Raw genomic sequence first — 25,088 nt, 5'->3', positions numbered from 1 at the left:
CCTGCCCTGGCTGCCGCCTGCTCCGCCGGGAAAGGCCTCGCTCCTCCCGATTTCTTGCCGAACGGCTGGTCCGCAGGACGGCGGCGGATGAGGGCTCACCCCAGGGAACAGAAAATAGGACTTGCACTTTCCCTGGAATTTTTTTCCCTGGCATTTTTTCCGTCACGCACGGGATTTGGAGCATCCTCCCTCCCAAGCAGGGGCCGGTTGCCCCCCAGCGAGGCCCGCGGCGCACGGCGCTCGGCGGGAGCAAAGCCTTCTCCTCTCCCCGTTTTCCCAGCGCTCCGTGGGAACGGTGGAGCTCCGGGATCCAGGAGCTTTCCCGGGGTGGGGGGGTTGTGCCCTGACCCCCCCCACCCCCCCAGCAGGACGGCTTCTCCCGCAGCGAAAAATCCCGTTTCCCGTCAGACGTACGGCGCGACGGCTGTTCCCGCGGGGGGGACATTCGGGGAGAGGCCACCCGAAACGGGGGAGCGGGGTGCTGCCGGCGTCCCGCGGCGGCCAGGAGTACGAGGAATGGAATCGGCGTCGCCGGCGCTGGAAAAGCGCCCGGGAGCGGGCGTCCACAGCGGGCGCCTTGGAATCGCAGGATGGTTTGGGTGGGAAGGGGCCCGGCCGCCCAGTCCGGCCCCACCGGGACGCCGGGGTTTCAGGGGCGAGCTTCCCCTCGCCGGGGAGCGAAGGGCGAAATCCGGGCGAGGCGGGGAAGGCCGTCGCAGGTTTCTACGGGGAAACCCCATCCCTGTTCCCGGGATGGCGAATTCGACGCTGGCCGAGGCCGGGACGGGAGTTTTGGGGCGATTTTGCAACGATTTGGGGACGGCGGCCGGGCGAGGGGGGCCAACCCCAGGAGGGGTCGGAACGGGAACACGGATTGCTCAAGGCCTCTCCCTTCCGCAGGGCGCCCCCCCCGCCCCCTTGTCACCCCAAATCCATCTGCAGTGACCCCCCTCCAGACCCCAGCTGACCCCAAATCCCCACCCTGCAGCACCCCAGCGCCCTTTGGCCCCCAGACCCCTCAGCCCCGGCGGGGGGGGCTGGCTGTGGACCCCTAATCCTCCGAACCCCAAATCCTGCCTGTCCCCAAATGCCCCCCCCCGGGTTACCCCATCACCCCCTGGCCCCAAAGCCTCACCCCCCCCCCCAGTACCCCCCACCGCAAACCCCCACAACCCCCGTCACCCTTTGACCCCAATGCATCACCCTCCCCAGCCCCCAGCACCCCTTGCCCCAAACCCTCATGACCCCTGTCACCCCCTGACCCCAAAGCCTCACCCCACCCCTCCAGCCCCCTATCACCCCCCGCCCCAAATTCCCACGCCCTCCCTCACCCCAACCCCCCCCCCCGCCCCCATCTTCCCCGCCCCCAAATCCCCCCCCGCCCCGTTCCGCGGGAGGGGCGAGTCCTACGGTACGGGGCGTGGCCTACAGCGTGGGGGCGTGGCCTGCCCTATTGGGGCGCGGCCTGCTGCGAGGGGCGTGTCCTACGCCCGGAGGCGTGGCCTGGCACGAGGGGGCGTGCCCCCCCACACGGGCGGACTACAACTCCCGGCATCCTCCGCGCGTCCCCCCTCCCCAGGCTTCCGGCGGGGCCGGCCCGGGAGCGGCGGAGGGAGCCGGCGGCAGCGGGTGAGGGCGGGCGGCTCGGGGGGGGGGGATCCCAGTGAGGCGGGGGGGGGGCTGGGGCGGCGAGAGGGGCCTGTGTGGGGCGAGGGAACGCGGGGGGTCCCGTGGGCAGGACCCCCGCTGCTCCCCGGAGGCTGGGGCTGTGGGGCTGGCTCCCTGGGCCGGGCCGGCTGTGCGGGCCGGGGGCTCCTGCGGGGGCCGGCTCGGGGTTCCAGCTCGCCCCTGTGACCCCCGCGGCGGGGTGCGGGGCCTGGGCTGCGGCTGAGGGTCAGCCCTGGCTGTTCACCTGTGCCTCCCCCCCTCCCCGGAGCCCCCCCGAAGCACCCCCCCCCCGGTATTTCTTTGTTTGATCTCTCCTGTCTTCGTCTTGGCTGAAATCTGAAACGTCCCGGCTGTGCTTTCTGGTTTAATGGTTCTTTTCCCCCCCCTCTTTGCGCGCAGATGAATTATTTACCGGTGTTTGTCCAGGTGAAGGTGGGTGAGGGCTGGGTGCCCCTCTCTGGGGCTGAAAATACGGAAAAAATCACAAAAAAGACGGGTGCGATGGGAGAAGGTGCTTAACCGAGGCTGAAATGAAGTGAAAAGCTCCTCTTCTCAAACGTTAGGACGTTTAAACTTTCCTTCCACCAGCCTAGAAAGAGAAACGGGAATGCTTGTGACCGCTCCTCTAATGCGTAGCAAAACCTTAACTTGTGTAGGAGTGAATTTTAAACTTGAAACTCGGTTTTTAAAAATCCGAACCACCGGCGAGCGCTGTGCAGAGTCAGGTTTGCTGGCCGTGGAAGGGGAACGATGGAGTTTTCCGTCGTGCGTTCTCGGCGGGCGAAGGATCGGTTCGGCTGCGTTCCCTTGACGTGCCGGTGTTGCAGACGTCGCACAGGAGCGTAATTAAATTCCTCTGCCTGCTATGGCTTCGGTAGAAATGCCTGTTGCTCTTCAAACACGCTATTTAATCCAAATTACTTGTGAGAGTAGACAAGACCTAAGACTGTAACTTTACATCGTTTAAATTCCTTCTCTAATGAGAGTGTGAAAAAGGGGGAAGTAAAGCCAAAACGAGGCCACTTATGGGGGCACCCGGTGGGCACACAGTTTTGCCAGTTGACGTTAATACCTTGGACGGTGACGGTAACGAACCCCTTTTCCCATTCGGAGTAGGTTTAAACTTGTTCTTCCCAGCGCTGCTGGCAGTGACCGTGCTGATCTGGCCTAAATTAGCGCGGTTTCAAGTGTGGCAGCTTGTACTTTTCGCAGGACAGGCGTTGTTATCAGATAACGTCTCAAAGGGTGGTTTTCTAAGGAATGTTTCCTTTCTGGACTACCAAGAAATAGCTGGATGAGCCGCATCCGAGGCACAGAGCATCCTCCAGCCCTGGAAGACAGGGAGGGGGAGTCCCCTTGGGAGTATGGGGCAGCACAGGGAGGCTGCCGCGAACAAGGGGAATGCGATCGCGACCTTGCTTTCGTGCCGCCGGGTCAGTAATCTGTGATTATACAGCCTTCTGCTTCATTCAATCACTGGTTAATTTGATTTCCAGTTTAATTTGATGACAGTTTTGAGAGCCAAATCGCTTGTATTTAAACAAATGGCTTCTATTTTGATCAAATTTCATTGTGTTTGGCGTGTGTTGGGGCATTATATGTATTAAAAATCGCTGACACGGTAGTTTCTGCAGGTCTGTCAGTCGGTGATGAATATTCAGTTGCGAGCTGTACAAAACCTGTGTCTGGCCGGCAGCGGGAGAAGGGGGGCTTCGAGCAAAACCCACTCAAGGGTGGAAATCACGCTGATACTAGTTTTGTGGTCGCTGCTCTAAGTGGTGCCATGCACGAAGCAAGCTGCGGATATCCTTGAGGTCGTCTGGCTCACCTCAGAACACGCTTATTTTTCCGGCAAAACCAGAACTTTGGGCTACAGGGTGTGCAAGGAGACTGGTACGGCTGTTGGTGGGCAAAGATGTCATCTTGTTCCTGCTTCCATTAAAGGTGGGAGTGAAGCGTGTGTGGTGAAGAGATGCTCCATGGCATTCAGAATTGCTTCCCTAATTTTGGTTAGTTGAGCTTTTCTGCATACAAGTGCCGTGTGGGTTTCTAGTGAGCGTGAGAGCTTTTTTTTTTTTTTTTTTCTTCCCTGATGGGTTTGGAGCCTGTGGAAAACGAATGGATGCGCGACTGCGGCAGCATTAGGCCTGGGCTTTGTGTCGAGGGGAAGAAAAAAGCCCTTTCAGAGATCTATTTTTATCATTTAATTAGTAGCTCTTGTGACTTGTCAGTGCTGCGGTGATAACTATTTCCAGTTCTTTTCCGCGCAGTGGGGTCACGCGTTAGTCAGGCAGAGAACGCGCCAGCCCGCCGTCGTACCCGTGGCGGGGGGTTTTAACTCCTTCCGAGCTGTGCCCCCAGGTCCAAGGACGGATTGCAGGTGAGGAGTCAGTCTTCAAAGTGCTTTCCAAATGGTGACTGTCCTTAATTTTTCTCTGCCCTGGAGGACTTTCTGTATCTTGTAAAAAACAAAAAAAAAAACCAAACAAACAACAAAAAAAAACCAACAAGGGTGCGGAGGTTGGTGTGGTTCGGTGATGGGTGAGCGGCAGTCTGGGGATCGCAGGTAAAAGACCGCAGATTGCCCGATTCTGGCTCTTACCTGCTGGTTTTAAATGACTCGGGTCGATCTTTCGGGGTTGGACAAGAGTGACCATGCGAAACCTCTAGCGATGACTAATTTCGCGTGGGTATTTATGCTCCTTGCAAACGAGGAATGGCCGTTTTCCTGACTTCTAAATGACGAAGCCCTTAAGCTGTAGATCCTGTTCTTGTGTCGCTGGTTCTGTTGCTTGCGGTGTCGCCTTGTTTTGGATGACCAGCCGTGCTGAGATAGGGAGGCGAGAGGCAGCTTTGGTCCCCAGCCGCAGCCTGCTTGTCCCACTGTTGGAATTTCTTTGTTTACTGATGACTACGCTCTTTCCACCTTGCACCGGGGAAGGGATGGGGGAGGGAGTTCTAATTATCTCCAGAGAGGCTTTTAACGCTATTAGTCAAAGGAACAGGCTTCATCTTGTAACTGAATGAATTGTGTGAAATCACACGAAGCACCCGTGGCAAAGATAGGAAAATTGAGAGCAGTCCAAATGATTTCTCTTTGCTGAATCCTGGAAATAGATTCCCCCCCACCGCCGCCCCCAAGCCGTTGGCTAGCAGCAGCAATCAGAGAAAGCGGGGGAAATGGGCAAACAGATTGTTAACTTTATTCTTTTCTGTTTGTGCTGCTGGCAGGCTGATTACAAAACACGGTTCAGAATTGCTTACCTGCCAGCTGCACGGCGGAGTTCAGAAGTCGTGATGGGCAGTGCGTTATCGTCAACTAATTAACCGTGTCTGCTGAATGTCATGGGGCAAAACAAGGTGCATACTGATGAGGTGGGTTTGTGCGAGGCTGGCACTTCTCTCGCTGCTGCACTGAGCTCCCAGTCTCCTCTAACCTCTTTTGAAACAGATTTGGTAAAGATCATTCGACTTTGGTAATGGGTAACGGCACTTGAACGAGAGGATTTGAACCTTTTCACTTTGCCGGCTCCAGAAAACGTCTGCTGCAGGTAGGAACCTCTGTGCAGACAAGTCAGGTGCTGGCAGCCCCGTTTTCCACAAAAGTGAACCCCTTAATTAGAGATGTGTTGCCGGAGATTTAGTTCCCTAAAATCAATCCCCACCATTGATTTTAAGCTGGAGGCAGCCCCTTTTGTGGGCTTGTGTCGTTGCCTTATGCTTGTCTACGGGAGGTGAATCGCTCTGAACGTGCCTACTTTTCTCCCCGTAAGACAGCTGGGTTTTAAGGGTGCAAGCAAGAAAAATTTGGCCCGAGTCCTGCTGAGAAACCTTGATTTGTAAACGCGGATCAAAGTCTGAGAGGCACTGTCCTGTTGGGTGTCTGCACAGTGTTTAGCGCCGGGGCTCGCCCGGTGCTCTGGGTGTTACAAAGAGCGTGGTGTGGAGGGTGTCTTGGCAAAAAAAAAAAAAAGGTCACTGCTAGACACGGCCTTCAGGTAGGAGGTTTGGAGCACCAGCCCCGCGTCTCAGTGGGTTCGCTCACGGAGGTGAAGTTTGCAGAGGTGCTTGTGGATGGGGGAAAAGCCAAAGGTCATCTCCTTCAGAGGGTTTGAGGTTTGGACAAAGCCTGTCACCGTCTGAGCCAATTTTAAGGGGACTTTGGCATTTGCTGTACTCGCATGCCTTTGTGAAGGTTGTGTTCTCTTCTCTAATTCTTCTCTCCCGCTTAAAGTCGCATCAGTAATTTTTGTGTCATGGACTGAATTTGCTGCTGCGGGCCTGGGGTAATCGGCTGTTGCGGCAGCGCCCGCTGGAAGCGTGGTTTCTGTCGATATTATCTCTGCCTCGGGAAAAGCTCCTCTGCAGAGGCATAAAAGTGCTGCTGGTGGGATGTGATTGATTACGCTCATCTCCAGAGCTGCTGAAAAGTTTTCGCAGGTTTGGCGTACTCTTCAAGATCTGCAGGAAGCAGGTTTGCGGGCACAGCTACCACCAGCAAGCCTTCGTGTCCCAGTGCAGAAGAGACATCAGCAAGTTTACGCAGGATTGGAAAAAGAGTGAAGAGGGTTTGGACCCGTCTTTGGCTGAACAGGCTGCCTCGGTTTCTCCGGAAATGCCTTTTTTCCTTTTCTCTCTTTTTTTTTTTTTTTAAAAAAAAAGCTGCTCTGCTGTGATATCGACAGTGGAAATTGGGATGGACCCGCAGCATTTTGGTTACGGACCCGTTCTCCTGCGTGGAGCGACCTTGTGCTGCCTAGGTTATCTTTATCAGCTAGAACCTAGAAGGAGGAGGATAATAATTACTGAAATAAGTGACAGGCTGCCTGATTTGTGCTGGCAGGGCTAGCCTTTTATTGTTGGGGATATTAAGTCTAGCCTGTCTGTTGTAAACCAGGTGTACTTTACTGCTAGGTGGAAATGGCAGAAGTAGGAAAAGGGCTGTTAAGTCCATTAGGGTTTGTTCCCCTGTGAAGGATGTTTGTGTGATGCCAAAGAGAGAACCAATAATTAGAAGCAAAGTCTTTTTCACATGCATTTTTGGATTAGTAGCAGGTGAGAAGTGGCTTGTTCCCTTGTAGGGTCACTGAAGCTTCATTTACCTTGTGCTGAGAGGGAAATTAGTGCTTGTATCCTGCTCCTGACTTGTATCCTGTTCCTCCTGGCTGCGGATCAGGGCCAGAGGTGAGCAAGGTCGTGGAATTTTTCATCTTGTACTTCCAAATCAATTTTTAACATACAGTCCCACAGTTATCGACGGGGGGGAAAAAAAACCTGAGCTTGCCGGCGTGTTTCAACACGATTTCTCTTGGCTCAGCTGCGCCTTTTCAGAGTAATATCAACCTTGGGGTGGAATTGTCAAATGAGTGCTGTCAGGCTCTCTTGGCTTGTGCTGCTTTACAGCAGTTTTGAAATTAGCTGTGGCTTTAGGCCACCTGGCTTTTCTCCCACCCGTTCAGCACAGAGTGAAAACCGTTAACAGGGGGCCAGCACTGGCAGAGCGGGGAGACTTCAGGAAAATAGGTACCTGCTAACTCAACCTGACGCCTAGCGCTGTGAGAAGTCGTTTTTGCTGTTGTTATTGTTCTGTTTCACTTGTCTTATAAATTCAGGGTTTTTTTTTTTCTGAATATGAAGATGCAGGGAGGGACATCCCTGGAAGACTTTGCTCGTGCATGGGCTGATACTGAGTTCAAGCTGGCTTCTTCTGTACCTCGCCCAGCAAGGCTGTTATTTGGGAGCATTAAGAAAGTATCCAGCTTCTCTGGGAGGGGCTGGTGGGCTACGCAGAATGCATCTGGTGGAAAGAAATCGGGGAATTTTCCTGAGTCATGTGTTGAGAAGGCTTTCTGAGGTGTCTGGGACATGTGGTACGTGCAGCCTGGTCACTGGCACGAGGCGTGCAGAAACCTGTGTGGACACATTGGGCTTGGAAAGTGGAACGAGAGAGTCCTGTGAGGCTGCTGCATCTCCAAAATCAATTTGAGGCTAGTGATGACATTAATCAGTGCTGTTTCTCATCTGCTGTTAGCTTCCAACGAAGCCTTCAATCTATTCTAATGACTGGGTTCTACCTATCAACTAGACGGAGGACGGGGAAGATGGGGATGCGTGGCTGGGCAGGAGGCCTGATTCAGCTCCCAGCCGCGTTGCTGCCATGCTGTTTGATGTCAGGCAAGTCATTTTTTTTTTTTTTTCCCCTGTACCTGTTTCATCCTCCTGTCTGCCCTCTCTAAGATGACGCGTGCTTCGCGAGGGCCTCGTCATGCTGGCGCTCACAGCTAGAGGGACGTATTAACGCACCTCAGCCTTAAGGGCCGTAATTAGCAGCCGGGTTATACTGGTCCGGGTCCATCCTACGTGTCGTACGGTGTGTAGCCGGGACCTTCAGTAAACAGGAGATGAAGAACAGGAGGAAGCGTTTGTCTGAGTAGCAGGTATGTGTTGGGTAAATCGGGCGATGCGATGGGGATTGCGGCCATGCTCTGGTTGAATCAGCAGCGTTCAAGTGGCTCCTTCTTAATTTGCACCGTGTCCTATATTTTGTTGAACGTGTATTTGAAGTTTTAGCTCTGCGTTTTTTAATTGGACTGTTTTCCAGGTTTCACACTGGACTTTTCTGCCTGTGGGTCTTGTTTTCTCCATTAAGTTCCTTTGCAGGGGAGGATTTTCCAGAGCTTTCCTAGTGTAATAGGAACAAGTTTGCCTTGATTCTTCAGTAAATTACTCTGTTCTTGGAAAGTGGTATTTATAAAGGTGCTGTGCCGTGTTTCAGTGCGGAAAGGGAGGCGGGGGGAGAAATTAGCAGAAATCTTTTCTCCTTTGATATGAAATTGTACAGGTGATGCTCTTGCGTGGAGAGAGCAGCAGTCCTTGCATAAACACTGGATATATTAACATTTCTAACTAGTAAATTTATGGATAATCTCTTCTTTTGGAGGATTTGTTCTGATTTGAGAGCATTAGTCTCTGGGAAAATTAAACCTCTTTTAAATCCACTTTCTTCAGACTCTAGACTGGGGAACTGCTGGTAAGCCCTGCCATCTTCCTCCAGCTTTGCTGCGGGCTTGATGAGAAACGCCGTGCGGAGAGCTGCGGCTGGTCCAGAGGCATCTGGGGGTTGGTTTTAGGTGCTTTTAGCCAGTTGTGTCAAAATGGGTTTGGAAACTGTCCGCTCCGTGCCTTTAAACATGCATGTGCAGCTTTGAGCGCTGCCGAAACAAAAAAAAGGTAAGCCACTAAACCAAACAATCCAAAAGGTAAAGAGTAAATGTTTGTGGGGGCTGTGGAGTGTCTGAAAGCTGCTTGTTGGCACCGTGCTGCCATTTTGGGATGTCTTCGGTGGCCGAAACGTCGTTCTGCCTGCTAGCGCTGGGCACTGCCGTGATTGCCGAGGTGCACCTTGGTTTCAGGTCGCTGATTCACGGCCCTGTGTGTTTAATCACGGGTTTCTATAGCGGTTAAATCTTTAACAAGAGGGTGGAGTTCACTTTCAGGTTGCTGTGAGTATGACGGCCGATTCATTAATGCGTTCTGCTGACCAGAGTCACTTTTAGAGGGGACTAATGCTGAAGGATGTTCTGCGCTTGTGGTGCGTGTCATGAGTGCTGAAACCACTCTAGCTTTTTTACAAAGCAGCGTGAGTTTTTTCTTCAGGTTTGTTTCTGCTGCGTGGCTGCATTGCGAAGTCAACGCAGGAGCAGGATTCCTTATGCTGGTGTGAGATGTTTGGCTGGCTCCCTTCCGATTATCAGCTGAGATAGCAGAACGACCCGATCGTATGCAGGGCGGATGATGATGTGTCCTCCTGCGCTCTCTACAAATCATTCCCTCGGGGTTTGACATTATCTGTTGGCTCATAAGTTATTGGGACATGCTTTACAACTGCAGTTTAGTCCTGTCTTGCTGAAAGCTCAAATTCTTGGGTATTTCCAAGGTGACTTTGCTGCAGGAAGCTATTCGAGCCTTCATTCTTTATGCTGGTAGCAAGGGGTTTGATTTGCATAATGAAGATAATGCGCTGGATAGCGTTTCTTTGTGTATTTAAAGCCACACGTCGTCTTACTTGTGCGTCCCGTAAAATTACGGTGCATTCCTGAACTCGGGCCACAGCGTTGATCCTGGAGAAGTGCGTCCGCTGAATGTGGGCAGTGCTTCTGGGATGGCCGACTGTGCTGCTGCTGAGTTGGGCTTCAACAAAGCCTCGTCTGAAGTTGGTGTCAGTGGTTGTTCTCGGGAAAGCGTGGTGGCTCGTACTGTCGTTTGCCTGCATCGGTCATCCACTGTGTTCGTCTGCGCAAGCCCTTTTGAGCATGAGCGCTTTAAAAATAAACAAAGCTTTCTCATCCAAAATTCTGGTTCTGATACGCCGTGTGACTTGCTTGTGGCAACGAGGGCGGTTGAAACAGGAATCTGCTGGGAATGGATTTGTGTCTGCGTTAAACAGAAGGGGAGTTTGTCCATTGCCAACAGCCTGTCAGGAGAGGGGCTGGCTAACAATCGTGTTTAACGTGCGGTGTGAGGGAGTGCACCACCAGCAGACTGGCTTTTGCGTGTTTCCCCAAGACGCATCACATCTGGGGTTCAGATACAGCCGGTAACGCAGTTGGGAACGGGGCGCAGGAGGAGCTGGGGCGGTGCCTGTCGGCGTGCGGCTCGGCCCCGTCGCTGATGTTAGTGTCACCCTCCACGGTGACCGGCTCCTGTGTTACTGCAGGTGTCCCTCCCGTGCCTGTCCCTTGCGGTCAGAGATCAGAGAAGCTTTGCCTGGTACACAGAGACTTTGCAGGTGAAGTGGAAGCCCTGGATTATTTGCCTTTTCTGGAACAGCACTGAAGGCTGAAACAGTTTGTTCCTTGCTTTCTGACTGCAGTAGTTGGGACTTGAGATCTTCTTAAACCTGCGTTGGTGGAGCTTTCTCGCAGTTACAGGCTTGAGTCTTAAATCCGATGTCCTCACGGTCTCTGTCTTCAAAAAGAATTACTTGCTAGCGAGCTGTGGTTTCGATGGCTGATGCTAACCCAGCTGAGCTGCCTGGCAGTTGCTGTTTGACCAGGTTTGAAGTAGCCATTGTGGGGCGAAATGTTTGCTGTTTTTTAGCAGAGTGCTTGTCAAATAGTTTCATTCAGTGCACTCAGCTCTTTCACAGATGGGCTGGAATTTTGTGAGCCTGGGCAACCACAGCAATTGTTTTGCAAGGTGAGATGCTTCTGTTTTGACGGGCGGGAGAAATAATAACGTTGTGTGATTCGTAAGAGTGGTCAGTCTTTGTTTTTGGATTGGCGAACTTCTTTTTTTTTTTTTTAAGGCTTTTTAGGATTTGTCTTCAAAGAAATCTGAGTTGCAAGCCAAAAGTGAACAGAAACAGTTCCTGAGCAGAGCTGGTAGGATGGGTCCTGTGGATGGAGCTCTCGGAATGCTTGAGGGGCCAGAAGAATCGGTGCTTAGGCCGCGTCAGCCACGCAGCACCACGCTCACAAATCCTTCCCCTTGTGCTCGGGGTGCGGAGGAGGAGGGTGGCATGGGCGCTGTGGGTGGATGAGGGCTTCTCGAGGGGCCTGGGAGCTGCAGCCTGGCATGGCTTCAGGTCTGCTGGGGCATGGTGAACCACGCCGGGAATCGGCGCTGTCGATAGCCGCTGCTTCAGATGGAGCTGTGCTGCCGATGGCCAGGTCTGCTACGCAGGGGAGAAGGGAAGGAGATTTCCATCTCTGTTTGCATTGCAAAGCACTACAAGAACAGCTTCTCACACTGATTTTCTGTCTTGGCAGAGGCGGTGGCGAGTATCTGAGTAACCGGCAGTCTCTGGTGGCCAGGCGTTCCATTTGCATAGCGCAGCCCCGTTCCTACCGGGAATCCAGGTCTAGCCTAAAAACCAGCGGACCTGAGGGATTACGATGTTGGGGGCAGATCCTGCGGGAGCGAGCAAGGCAGAAGATGGGCTCCCGTGTCAAGGTTTTATTGCCTGCTCTCAAGGCTATGGCTTCCTTTGCAGAGGGGTTATTTCCTTCCTGTAACATGGTATTGAATGGGAGGAGAAAGTGAAAATCCGTAGTTGTGGTGATGACTGACATCTTAAATTTAGTCACGCTAATCTGGGGACATCTGGGACAGGTAATATCTGCTAGATTGCAGGACTCGACGTGCCGGGTGAGAGACCTGGTCCCCAGAAGTCAGAGAGAGCACGTGTGTGTTTTAGCAGATTGCCAGTTTAATTGGCCTGCGTGTGAGTCTGAGCTGTTTTTGTGGCCGGAGGATTGCTGATTTATGTTGTGATCCCTTAACAAAACAAGTTCTTGTGGAGGCAGAGCCTGCCATTAGGCTTTGTGTCGCGGGCCGCTGCAGCACAAAGGCTTTCCTGGAAGCGGAGCGGGCTTTCTGTGCCCTGCCTGCCTGTCCATCTGTCCATGCTTGCTGAGGGAGAGCTGGAATTTGGGAATGCTTTTAATTGTGCAGGGGAGCAGGTGGCTTTCCATTGCAGGGGTTTACAATGCCTTGTTTATTCCTGTTGTTTCAAGAAGATGGGAGAAATGAGGGGTGGAACTGGTTGAACTGGAATTTCTGGGTCATGCCCGGCCTGGGGTTATGAACAGCAAGGTTCTGCTCATTTCAAAACCCCAGGCTGGCAAATCCCGGTGCGCTGGGATCTGTTGGCATTTCAGGTCTTTGCTCCTCAGTGGATAGAGGAGTTTGATAATAGTTTTATAGCAGAAAGCTCAAATAATTTTATCAATAGGAGTCAACAAGTCCTGTTTTGTCACAAAATGAGATTCTCTGAGGGTGTCTAGCACAGATCCTCGCGGCTTGGTGATCCACCTGGCTCAAGCAGCCTGGGGAGATCAGGATGGCACCTTTCCTTCGGCGTTTGCTGGGGAAAAAGGAATGGAGGAGCGGGCAGGATCTGGTGATTCATGCCAGATCTTTCAAGCCTGTTTGCAGTGCTGGCAAGTCCGGCTCGATGCCTTCCTAACCCAGCCTCATCCCTTCTCTGTGACAGCAAACTGCTCTCCAGCGCGAGACCCCTGTTTTGGGTTGCAGCTGTGTGAACACCCAAAACCCCTCTAGCTGCTGAAGAAGAGGTCCTCTGTGTTCGCTCCCTTGCTGTACACTCAAACAACTGTTGGTGGGCCGTGTGACAAACAAATTGAGGAACTGAATTGGATTAAAACCAGCTGCTTCTGCACCGGGCCGGTTTTGACTGAGGTCAGCTGCTCGACGAGATTCCCACTGCCACAGGCAGAGCCGCTCCGTGCGCTGCCAGGCGCCCGTGAAACGCCGGCTGTCGCTGCCTTCTGCGCCGGAGGTGTTTTGGGGTTCGGGTGCAGTTGCTCCGCTCTGTGTTTGGTGGTTGTGTGCCCTGCATGCCCTCACCTGGGGCTGGCCACTGAATTGCTTCCTCGAGGAAGCTTTCAGGGTCAGTTGTGTCTCCGGTTTTGTTTTCAGTTCAACCTAAGCCGAAAGAGCCGTGACGCTGCAGGCGTGGAAGAGCTATGCTGAGCTTTACAGGGTTTGTTACTGTTCCTCAGGCATGTTAATTTTTGTGGGAAGCCTGTTCTTTCCTTTGGCTCACACAGATGAATGCTTTATGCTGACAAAAAGCTTATTTTATCCCAAGTGCACTGCCATGTTCTGTTTTAGCAAGACGTGGGGGAAATCAGGGTGCTTTGGTTCTTTTTGTGGTGCGATCTCCTTGCTGCAAATACAGGCGTGGGGCATGGAGACCTCGTTAGTTTGTGCTATGGTAAAAGCTACTCAAACTTGGCTCTGCAGCAGGATAGTTAATCCCCAGACCCAACCCAAGACGGAAAGGATGGGGAGGCAGTTGGAGAAACCGGTCACTTCATTCCCTTTGGCTGCTGAAACCGTGATGGAGGTAGGAAAGTGTTAGGGTTGAGTGATCCGAGCTTGTCCCCGCCGCAGAGCCGCTCTGGCTCGGTCCATGGGCTGCCTCTCCCCGGAGCTCCCTCACCCATCTGGGAGGGACAGGAGAGGTTGCAGAGAAGGGGCAGTTACAGGCTCCAGCAAATAAATTTGCAGCAAAGCAAACTGACTGATAGTTGGCAGAGCTCCCGCGGCTTTCTGCGTGCTCGTTCCTCGCTGTTGGGATGCGAGAGCACGAACCTGTCAGCTGAAGTCCCCATGAAAGCTGCTGTAGGTTTGTGTTTGACGGGGTGTGGGCGTTTCGCAGCTCGCTGTATTCTGGGGTAGCTGTTCATTGCTGTTAGGCAGCTGTTGTGTGTTAAACAGTGGGGTTTGTGGACACCTCTGTGAATTGAAGTGTTCCTCGGATGAAGTCATTTGGGAAATCTCCGTTTATAGGCAAACCCCAAAGCTGGCTGACAGGTACCCTCTGTGGCCTTCGAATGAATTACATCATCTGTCCACCTTTGACTTACGTCAGAGGGGAAGGAATCCCTACCAATTCTGAAGATTGCTGTAAGCATCATTAATTTTCAGAGTGAAGCTAGGTCAGATTGCATCAAGCTTCAGTGCCTTTTTACAACAAACCAGCTATTCCTCAACACCTTTTCACTGCGGAGCTGAGTTCCCCTTTAATAAACCTGTTGCCGTAGGTCAGTGCCATCTGCACAAACGCTTCCTTTGGCCGTCTGACTACGAGGTGTCCTCCTGGAACAGCTCGGCTTGAGAAGTGATGGTGTGCTGGGCGTTACACGCAGCGATGCGATCCCTCCGCGCAGGGACCGAGCCGCTTATCTCGCGTGGCAGATAAGATGTAGAGTCTTCTATGAGAACTGAACCGAGCTGTGTTTCACGTGAGTGATGTCAGCTTCCATTTAAAGCGAGTTAAGTTTTCCAGCTGTGGGTAAGGATACCATCCTGACATGACTTCAGCACATTTCTACGTTTCCAGAAGTGCTGTCTGCTTATACCCGTGGCTGCCTGATACGCATGCAGATTTCTAACTCCTGGGGCTTACTCAGAGCTACCTGTGAAGTCTTAAAAGCATTGCAAAGTGCTTTTTGTTTATTTCCAGTTTATACGGCTCAGGATGGATATAGGCCCTGCTAGTGTTAACATTTTTTTTTTCTTAATATGCCTTTTCCATATTACATTTTTTAAGTGATCCCTTTCTCCTTCAATTTCACTCCTTTTGATTTATTTTCTTGCTCTGATACAGTTAAGTCCTCTCCCAGAACCCTTGTTTAAAATTTGCTGGGAGGGCCGGTGTAGGCGGAGGGAACGGAGGGCACTTTTGTAACCATTCCTCATGCCGGCACCTATGGAAAGCTCTTGTTTGCTGAGCAAAGCAGCCATTTCTGGCTTGCTGATAGCTGGGCCTGGGAGCGTGGGGGGGTCAGGGAGCGTGTTAGCGAACCTGCTCTGATGGCCAAGGGCGCAGCAGTTGAACAGAACAGAAAGGCTGAGCCTGGTGCGGAGGAGAGGTCAGCAGAAAGTCACAGCTTACAAAGCTGCTCGTTTCTACAGGATTTTTTTCCTTATTGGATTTTAATTCTCTTCTGAACCTCCTAGCAGGCTCTTTCTGGTGTTGGACTTCTAATCACCTTGCGAGGTGCATGTAATTCTCGCTTAGCTCTTGGATGGATTTACTCAAGGTGATGCAGAGTCAAGTGATCTGACAAACCTCCCAGGTGCGCTGGTTCCCGAGGCCGGGCTCTGAGCTGCGGAACGTCCCCCGATGCACGTCTCGTGTGTGGGACCCTCCGCCACTGAACCGGGCGCTCACCGCGCCAGGTATGCGGAGCAGGGAGCTGGCTCCCCTGGGGTTACTGTTAATACACCCCACCTGAAGGCATTTCCTCAGCTGGCAGCTTCTGTGCCTTGGAAATGTGTTTGAGACACTTGATGCTTTGTCCTTCCACGTCCTAGCTGTTCACTGATCTGCCGGGTTGCTGGTGAAACGGATTCCTCTGGTTTAATTCTGCAGGGTTGGTAGCAGAGCAGTTTTCACTGCGTTGACTTTCTCCGAATGGATCAACTTGCTCAGCTGCAGGGTGTGATGTGAGGTTTGCTTATTCAGTCGGGTGTTATTTTAGCCATTGTTATGGTAGAAGGTCCTTTTGCGGCTGAAAAGAAGCTGGGATAGTTTGCTGAGCTCTTAATGCAGCTAAATGTGTTGCCTGGAAATGGTCATCTCTAAACTGAGAGAGGCATGAGAGGAGAGCAGGCTTAAACATCCCCGTTCCTGGCAGAGTTTCGGATCACCGCTGCCTCTTTTTTAAGACTATCCTCCCTGAAGTTTGGGAAATTGTATCCATCTGAAACCCCCAGCAGGCCTGACAGAAGAATGGCCATGTGTGAGTTGGCGATGGTATCGCTCCCTGTCCCTCTGGAAGAGGGAGGAGTGAAATTGAGATTAAGAGTCAGCTTAGGACACGCTAGGTCGGATTGCTGTAGTAAGCACAATCCTCATGCAAACACTGTTGCTGCTTCATAAACTTTGTGCACAGCAATAAGAACTAAATTTTTTTTTTTAAGGAAATGTTCTTGTTCGGAAACTTTATAGACTTTTTTTTTTTCCCCCACAGTGGGATGCCATGCTGCCTGTACTTGAGCTATAAAGGGTTTGCCAGACCAGCAATGGGAATTAATTTCTCTATTTTCCTAGTTATGGCTGGGGCACCTTTTTCTTAAAGCTGGAGCTGCGGAACGCAAGAAGAATAAACTGCCTGGGGAGGATTTTTTTTAAGGAAATTTGCTCTCTTAATCAAAAGTAATTAGGGATTACTGTAGTGAGACTGTGAAGGAGAAAATAAGGCTACAACTGAATTACAAACTCCACCTGAACTGCTGTTTGGTAAAATCTGAATCAAAAGGTGAAATTTAAGGCTCCTGTAGGCGCAGTGACATGATTCCCGAGTGTCCGTTCAGAAGAGATTTAATTTGAAATAGCCGAGCTGTGCCCAGTTAATGAGTGACTCAGACTCCAGACACCTAACAGCACAGGTTTCCCACATCTCGCCTTTTTCCAGGCGAGAACCCTGCCTTGTCTTTCAGTACGGAATTGGATTAGGGGTGCCCGTTTCACGTACTGGGTGAAAGCGCAGAGTTTAATCAGACCGCGCGTACCCTGTGGTTTGTTTTATCTCGGGAAGTGCTCGGGTGCGAGGTGCCTTGCAAAAGACTCGTATGGCAGGACTGCAAACTCAGCGTCTGCCTCAGCTGGAGTTCAGGTGAGCTTTCCCACAAATTCATGTCAGTGCTTTGACATTGCCTCGGCTCATTCCCATAGCTTCTTAAAAAGAAGCAAAAAGCACCACTTTGCAGGCTGGCTTTGCAGTGGCTGGGACGAAGAGCGGCCTCATTTGGGTGAGGAAATGGTGGTTGCAAATGAAATCGTCGAGCGAGTCATAATTACAGGGGCATTACCGCAGCATTGCAGCCTGCACCCAGCTGCTCTGTTTTCATTGAAAGTTTGACGAAAATGGAAACCACAAAACTAAGGCAAAGGTGGTTTGTATTTTACCCCAGAAGCCAGAAGTAAGTAATCCTATTATTACGCGTGTTCTAACGCGATGCAGGCGCAGATGATATATAGCCCACGTGATACGTGCAACCCACCGCCCTCAACTGCACGCCTTACTGGTAGCTGGAGGAGGGAGGTTTTTGTTGCTGATACATCCAGACAAGCCCACTCTTATCCTTCATGGCAACTGTAAGCTGAGTTCACGTTTTCGGTAGCGTTAGGTTAAAATGGATTTTGTTCGACAGATGTGGTTTTTCTTGGGAGGTCCTGTTGGGTTGTCAGAGCAGCTCTTGCTGCTTCAGAAGCCAGAGGCTTCCTCGGGAGCGGGGCAGCCTTTTTGGTGAATCAGTGCTGTCTGCTGTGCCGAGACCACTGAACATGGTGATTATCCTCATTGGTGTCCGTACGAATTCAAAATGGCTGGAAAATAATTGTTAAAATTGGGGGAACAAATGTAACTTCCTATGTACGGTTGAGCGCAAGTTGGCGGGTGCATTTATTTCTAGTGTGAAGTTGCTGTCGTGAGTCTGCTTGCTTTGCGGTGTCAGATCTTGGCCCCGGACAAGCTGTCCCGTGCTTTCGGGCTGCTGCAGTTTCTTCACCCTGGAGTCAGTAAACCTCTCCTTTTTAACCGTGTCCGTGGTTCTGTATGGATAGAGTTGGAGGATTCTTGAGTAAATTGAAATTCCCTGTGAGGTGTGGTACAGGAACAAACTGTTGTAGGAGCAGGTATGTACTGATCGCAAAGGAATTTTAATTTCTGACAAGGCCTATTGTGCTGAAATCGGTTGTGCAGAAAGACACGATGGAAACCTGCCAGTTCCAGGGCTGAAACAAGCGTGGTGCTGCTGGGGCCGGCGTGCCGCAGGAGCTGCGAGCTGGCCTGTCGTTGCTTTTGGAAGGGAGACCTCCCGCAGTCCTGTGTCTGCCGTGTTTTCTGCCTCGAGAAAAGCTGGGGGTTCGGTGTTTTTGTGGCAATGCAACAAGTTGGAAAAGATCTGGGTGAAAATGAATCCTTTCATCGGTGGCCTGTGTGTAGGGTCGCTGGATCTTAGATGCTCAATGTTTAATATGTTGTGTGTTGGTTTATAGCCTTTAGGAAAAATAAAGGCATCTCAAGACTTTCTGTTCTTAATATTCACAGATCTGAGGAACAGGAACCACACTCCTGAATGCTTTCCCTTCACACTAGTGTAGCCCTCTCTGAAAGGTGAAGTAGACTCCAGGCATTTCCCGGTCTCCTCTGTGCTTCCTATTACCACGCTCATCAATTTATACAGAGCTTGCTCTGGTGTAGAGCCTGGGCTGCGGTCTAGGCTTGCAGAGGCTCAGCTGGTATTTTTGTAGCTGGCTAGGGCTGCTCTAGTGCTGCGGGGGCTCGAGTTATCCCTGGTATGGGACTCAGTTTGTCATCTCATGCATTTTGGAAAGAGGGAGAAGTAGAAAGTAGAGCTTAGATTTTGGGCAAATGAGCTCTGCACTTCAAATATTCATTGTTTTTTTTTTTTTTGCTTGCAGTGTGCTGAAGCAAGTGCTGGTGGAGCTGGTTCATTTTCTTAAGTCCCACTGTGAAAATGAGTTGGGTACTTGGATAACTGGGATCCTCTGTGGAAACTGCTCTACAAATACCTCAGCTCTTGTCCTTCTCTCCTTTTGCTGTGCCTGGACTTTTCTGGGTTGTAGCAAAATGCGTGAACGGCATTCTTCAGTATAAGAATTTATGAGCAGTCACGTTTTGAGGGTTTGTATATGTGTGAAGATTAAGTAGCGTGTTTTGGTCTTGTGTGGATATCTAGAACATCTTTAACATCCTGGTTTTAATTAAATCAATCGGTCTTTTGGCTTTTTTAAAATTTCAACCCTGAGTTGCTTTTAGGTCTTGTCTCTGATGTCTGCAAACGGGCTATTTTGTTCATACTCTGTTATAATTAAATGTCCATCTTCCTCTATTGAGATTTCTGCAGCAGAACTGATTTGCAGCTGTGGTGGGGAGTTTGGAGTGTTGTGGTTCAAGTGTTAGGTGTTGAGCCTTCTTGCTGAGCCAAGCTGAAATCTTGTCTTTTAAAACTTTTCCAAGCTGAAAGCTGCGTTGCTGAATGTTGGGCAGACAGCTGATGGAACGGAGCTTTGAGAGGATGGGGCACTGAACACCAGCTGTACGCAGACGTGTGGTAACCCGCAGGTGATGAGTACATCTGTCAGGCCTTCTAGGGAAAAACTTCCGCATCTACTCAACAACAGAGGCAAATCTGAAGTTTTACAGTCTAGCTATCAGGCAGGAATCCCGCGGGTAAATAGTGTCTTGTTCTTGGGGACTTAGGGCTTCCATCTTTTGGGAGGTCGATCAAGGAATAGCTGTGCCTTACTACCTCCCTTTGGGTGCTCGTAGTCCTGTGTCAGCTTCTGTGAGAATAAGAACCAGAGCATCTGTCCTCTGCACAGATTGGCCGTCCTGTTTTAATTTTACTCTCTGCTTTTATCGGGAAGATAATTTTGGTAGAGGCAAGCCCTTCAGCTGCTTCAAGGACAGTGAGTAGGGAAGTTGGTTTGCTGTATTCATACTGCAGGGTTGTGTTGTTTTGTGGGTTTTTTTTTATTATTTTTTTTATTTTCCCTTTCATACATCCACACCTCCAGCATTGTTGATCAGCTGCCAAAAGGTCTGGAGGCGAATTGTAAGTATTTACTGTACTGATAGCTAAATAGAAATAGCGTTTGTCACTGGGAGGTGCCGGAGAAGTTGTGCTGTGTTCGTCTCCTTGCCATGGTTTCCCGTAGGCTGCTGGTTTGCTGTTTAAGGTTTGGCAAACATGGCTCACTCAGTGAACTGAAACACCTGGGAGAGGCTATGGTGGCTTTTTGAGGCTTTGTGTGATCTGTTTCAAGTAGAAATATGTAAAAAAAAAAAAATAAATTGCTGTGTTTGGTGTGATAGCTGAGTAAGGTGTCCAGGTCCTGCTCTGGGAGTCCTTCAGAAGGCAGCAGCTTCTAGGAAATCGAGTATGCAAGTTTTTGTTTTGGTTTTGAATTGCTTTACAAAAGAAGTTAATCCCCTCAAAGAGGGGGAAGCTGAGGCACAGAGAGACAAAGGGCCTTGTCTGGGGTCCGACGTGCTGGTCGGTAGCAGAGCTGCGAATGAAGGTGGGTCTGGAGTCCCGCTGCGATGTTCTGCGTGGCGTGTCGACGCGTATTTTTAAGGTTTACTTTGCACAAGTGATTAAAAAACACCCGCCCACCACTTCTTGCACCACAGAGGATGCAGCTCTCTTCCCTTTCCTCCTCCTCTCTGGTAATGTTATATTACTGTGCCACCCACAGGCAGCTGCCATGCTGCTGAAAAATATTTGCTGTTTGCATGGGGAGCCGGTTGTCGAATGTTAAATCTGTAACAAAAAGCCGCTGGTTTCATTTCCTGTAATATCTACTGTACTTAGATTTCTAGTATTCCATTTAAATTGTGTTTATAGTCATTAGACTGTTTTCTGGTTTTTCCACTGTTTCCCACTCCTTCCACAAAACCCTTTCCTTGTGCTAAACAGCTGCTCGAAGCGATTGCTTTCCAACAAGTGAAGAAACGCAAGCCGTGTCCCAGCCCGAAGCGTTGGAATCCTTGTGGAGAGAGAGAAACCGCAGGGCTGTTGGTTATCCGTGCACCCCATCCATCGACGTGTTGCCAGATCAGGCTGTGAGAACAACTTGGTTTAATCTGTGTCATTTTACTGGGGAGAGAATATTCTGATTTGCCTCCGGGATGCACAGGAGTTGACCTCTCCATCGCTCTGTGCGTGATTAGCACAGGACAAACTGGGTCAGCAGAGGCTGCTGGGAGGATTTTGAAACCAGTATACCCATTTGTAGCAAATGATGTCCAAACCATGGAACTGAAGGACGTGAGCAAACCGAGATTTCTAGGTGGAGTTGATTTGTTATTAGATGAAGTCAGAAAAACAGACCAACTTTTTGGCGTCCGCTGACCTGAAGCTTGTGCATCTCTCCCTTCCCCTCTGTACTGCTCGGTCCAACAAGAGGTTAACTTCGCCTTTACGCCTTCTCTTGTAATTTATAGTAGTGCACTTGGCATGGTTGATGGGTTTAGGGTTTTTAAGAATTTCCCTTGTGTTATTCAAACTCTCATCTGTGCACCCGTGCCGTAAGCTGCCCCTTGGGAGAACTGTTCTGTCCTGTTGAGTTATTCTGCTTTGTAGAACAGAATTTTAATATTGTTTACCATGCTCTTAATCTTACGGCTGGCAGATAAATTGAGTCACTTTAGCCCTTCCCCTGGGGACTTCATGCACAGCATACCCGTAGCATTAGGTGGAGTTATCAGCTTTGCAAAAATCCGTTCATCTGTCTTCCCGGAATGAGTAATTGATTGGTGAGAGGAAAAAAAAGTTGATTATTATTATTTTTTTTTTAATTGCATTTATAAAAAGGAATGGACAATCAGCTCTGGTGAGCCATGAGAAGCTTTTGCTGTGGGTCTAGCCTTTCAGAAACATCTGTGGCTGGGTTTGATGCACTGAGAAGAGTCCTTCTGATGGCTTGGTTCAACCAGTGGAGTAAAATTTGGCAAAGCAGAGGTGAAGGCTCAGAACCTCCCTGGATAAGCTGTGTGATGAAGAGCAGGCTGCTCAGCGCCTGGCCTTGGTCTCTCAGCAAGCCTTATTCTTGTTGTCCACTTTTTCTTGTTACAGTGGTGAGCTTTTGCGGGCAGGAGCAGTCCCTCAAAGGCTCGTCTGCTCCAGCGGGGACCTGCTCGGGATTTGACCTTCTGGGTGCTGCTGTAGTAATATTTGTCATTTGTAGTAATATAAATGGGATAAAGCAAAGGACTGAACTAGCCTAGTGAATTATAGTATTATATTTGTTTATTGGCTGTTGCTAGCACCATATGAGGTCAAAATAAAATATCTTCTGGGAGATTGCGGAGTGAGTTTGGTTTCATTTCATGGGTATGTCCTTGAGTGTAAGGGTCTGTGTTAATGCAGGACCTCATTCCTCGGGCTGCGGGGCGTTTGTTAACACTTCCCTCTCCCCCCACCTGACGAGTATAGTTCAAGACTGTTATAAGAACATCCTTTCTGCCCCTCATATGCCTTTTTTTTTTTTTTTTTTTTTTTTTTTTTTCTCCAAGACAGCCTCCGGTTTTGTCTCTCATTACAGTAAAAGCCCTGTAGTAGCTGCCCAGCTGCTGTCACGTCCCTCTCTGGAATGGTGATTTAGAGCTGAGCCAGCATGGAAACTGGCTTTCCACGCCTCAGGCAAGCCTGTTAGCAGGCGCTACGGAGAGGTAATGTGCCACTTCTGTTGGGAAGAGTTGTCAGTTTTCTTGTTTAGTTGGGAAAAACAACCAACATTGGCTTGGTTTTTAGCTGGACTTTTGGAAACATGCCTTAGTCTTTGGAAGGAAGCTGTTTGGAGTTACTGGAGGAGATGCGCAGCCCTAGATCAGAAGGGCTGTGAGGATGGAGCGGTACAGCTAATGAGCTTCGCTGGGGAGGAAGCTGAAGGCGTAATGTTCCAGAGGTCTGGGTGAGGGCTGCTGAAAATGAGACCATGAGTGGGTAAGCTGGTAATCAGTAAAGCTTATAGCTGAACTATGTGGATTGCCTGAGGCTGGAAAAAAAAACAGTGGCACCTTCGTGTTCAGCTTTGCAGCGAGTTAGGGTTGGAGCTGGGGCTGTCACAGTCCTGTCCTTCCCAACCCACTGTGTGCTCCTCTGAAAGTGCTCAGTCTGCATCTGGGTCAGCTTTCTGGCTGCTCCGCAGGCGGCTGGAGCAGTGCTGGTGCGAGGAAGGGGTGGGAAGGCGCGGGAGGAGATCCAGAGTCTGGACTTTGGTCCGTTTGTGTTGCTGCAGGGCCGCACCCTCAGGAGGATGCAACGGGGCTGAGCACGTGGGCGGAGCTGGGAGAGATGAAATTCCCTGCTTCGGCAGAGAGCGTGTTGAGATTGAAGAAACGGGGTAGGAAACAGCGTACAAAATACTACAGCACGGCTGCGGAGCAGTCATTTTCTATTGTGTGTGGATTAGCTGCCTAGCTGGAAAAAAGCCATCACCTTGCTGCTGAGAGTTCAGAGACGGGTCAACGGAACAAGAATATATTCTTAGATTGGTCGAATAGCTGGGGAAAAAAAAAACCAAAGTGTTTGAACTAACAAGTCAGACAAAGGCTGTGCTTCTGCTTGCTGCGGTGCTGAGCAGCAGGACTGCGAAGCGGTGTGTCCTGGAGTGGCGGCTCTCCCATGGCAGAGGAATTTCACACAACTGTCAGGCTCAGGGAATGCCTGAGCACTTTGAGGACATGAATATTCAGAGGAGTTGGAGCATGTGTCACACTAAAGGAAATGCAAAATCCAAATTTTCTCAGGCTTACGTACCTGGGAAGTGTCTGACAGTGGATAAAAGTAATTTTCTGTTCTTCAGGGCAGGTTATCTCAAACTGTCCGTTGCAGAATACAGCTTCCCAATTAGCCAGTCCTAGTTAGCGCTGGCGGCAGCATCTGCACGACTTAATCCATTGCTTCAGTGAGATAGTGCCTGTTCTCAGTGCGGGCAGGGGCGTGCGCTTCTGCTTTGACAGCAATGCTGGGAGTCCTGACTTTGCTCCCGCTTGCTCTCACCTGGCATCACTTTTTCTCCTCTAATGTGCTTTCAATTCTTGTTCTATTAACAATCCAACGATGGTGGATTTAGTGTTTTCCTCAGAAGGATCCCTACCCGTGCAGGCTGAGGTGCTCCCAGCTGTGCCGTCAGGCGATGACAGATGTCCTTGGTGCATAAAGCGTGCGCCCAGCAGCGAGGGGCTGCCGGGATTAAATATTGAAGGCACAAATGTGCCCCTTGCAATATGCAGAGCTCAGCACAGCCTGTGCAGGAACGCCCTTGAAAGGCAAATTAAACCCAGCTCCCGGTGGCTCTTGGGGAGTGGGAGGGTTGCTGTCATCTATGCTGAGGTTCCGGTTGGTTTTGAGGTGTCTGCTTTTGTTTCTCTTCTGCTTTCCCTTCCCAAAAGGGCTTAGTGAAAGAGCAGGCAGGGACACCTCACCTGCAAGCGCCCTGCATGGTAGAGTTGCTACTCACTGCGGGTTTGGGTTTGTGTGAAGATGCTGACTTGATAATGGTACTCGTAGAAATCATTATGGGTCTTCTGCCTTCAGCGGGGAGCGTTCGTGCTAGTTTTGGCAAACGGTGTCCTCGATACAGCCTTTAGAACAGGCTCATCAAGTGGGCGTACCACGTTGCACATCCAAAGTGCACGTGAAATTTAGTTGTGTTTTAAGCGTTAATGGAGTCAGCTGGAGGGGTTCTGAGGGCGTTTCCCAAGTAACCTCCTGTAATCTGCCTCCGAAATAAAGACCATCTGATATTCTTGGGCAACTGACTCGCTGCCCAGAAATCCACACGGGTAGCGCTTCTCTTTGCAAAGCTGTTTAAATGCTGCGATTGCTGACGACGTGTTGAGAGTTTGATGGCTTTGTCAAGGTGTTCTCCCCATCTAAGAACGCTGCTGCACTGCTGTTCTAGCTGCAACAGAGGGAAGTAGCCCGGAGCGTGGTTGTCTGATCGAAAGAAGTGTTTCACCCACGTGGTTTGGTGAAGCAAAGCTTAGAAACCCTGCTGGCGAAGGCTCGTTCGGGCACGCTTGCAGCGATGGTGTGCTAGGGTTGTCTCCTCTGACACCGCAGCCCTGCAATGCTCCGATGCTGCCGTGCGAGCTGAGCGCGTGCTGTAAACTCGGAGCGTTATCAGAGGGAGATGATCCATCTGATCCGGTGTTGCGTTACAGCCAGCAAACTGCACTTTGCTGAGGGCTGGGGTGATGAGCTGTCCTCGACTTGGGGATGAAGGGTTAGGCTGAAGTGGGCTACCCGTAAAAGCTAGCTTTGACTTCTCAGGACTGGACACAAGCGTACTCTGTAGCTGTTTCCCAGTCACCCCATGCTGTGCCTGTTGACATTTCCCATTGTGG

At 50.7% G+C, this 25,088-nt stretch overlaps 1 protein-coding gene across 2 annotated transcripts in view; it reads left to right on the top strand.

Moving 5' to 3' along the window:
• The first annotated feature begins 1,584 nt into the window (after nt 1-1,584).
• PHACTR4 (phosphatase and actin regulator 4) overlaps nt 1,585-25,088 on the top strand; it is a 67,979-nt gene continuing 44,475 nt past the window's right edge. The window contains exon 1 of one of the 2 annotated variants that reach the window (XM_086765040.1): nt 1,585-1,629. The gene's annotated coding sequence lies outside the window, so the exon portion shown is untranslated. The remainder of the gene's footprint in view (nt 1,630-25,088) is intronic. The other variant, XM_086765038.1, reaches the window with a different exon arrangement.

Source organism: Chlamydotis macqueenii, chromosome 22 (genome assembly GCF_036417535.1).
Source record: "Chlamydotis macqueenii isolate bChlMac1 chromosome 22, bChlMac1.mat, whole genome shotgun sequence".
NCBI classification, from domain to species: Eukaryota; Metazoa; Chordata; class Aves; order Otidiformes; family Otididae; genus Chlamydotis; species Chlamydotis macqueenii.
Note: the sequence above shows the minus strand (reverse complement) of the source record. Positions and strands in the feature narration are given on the sequence as shown.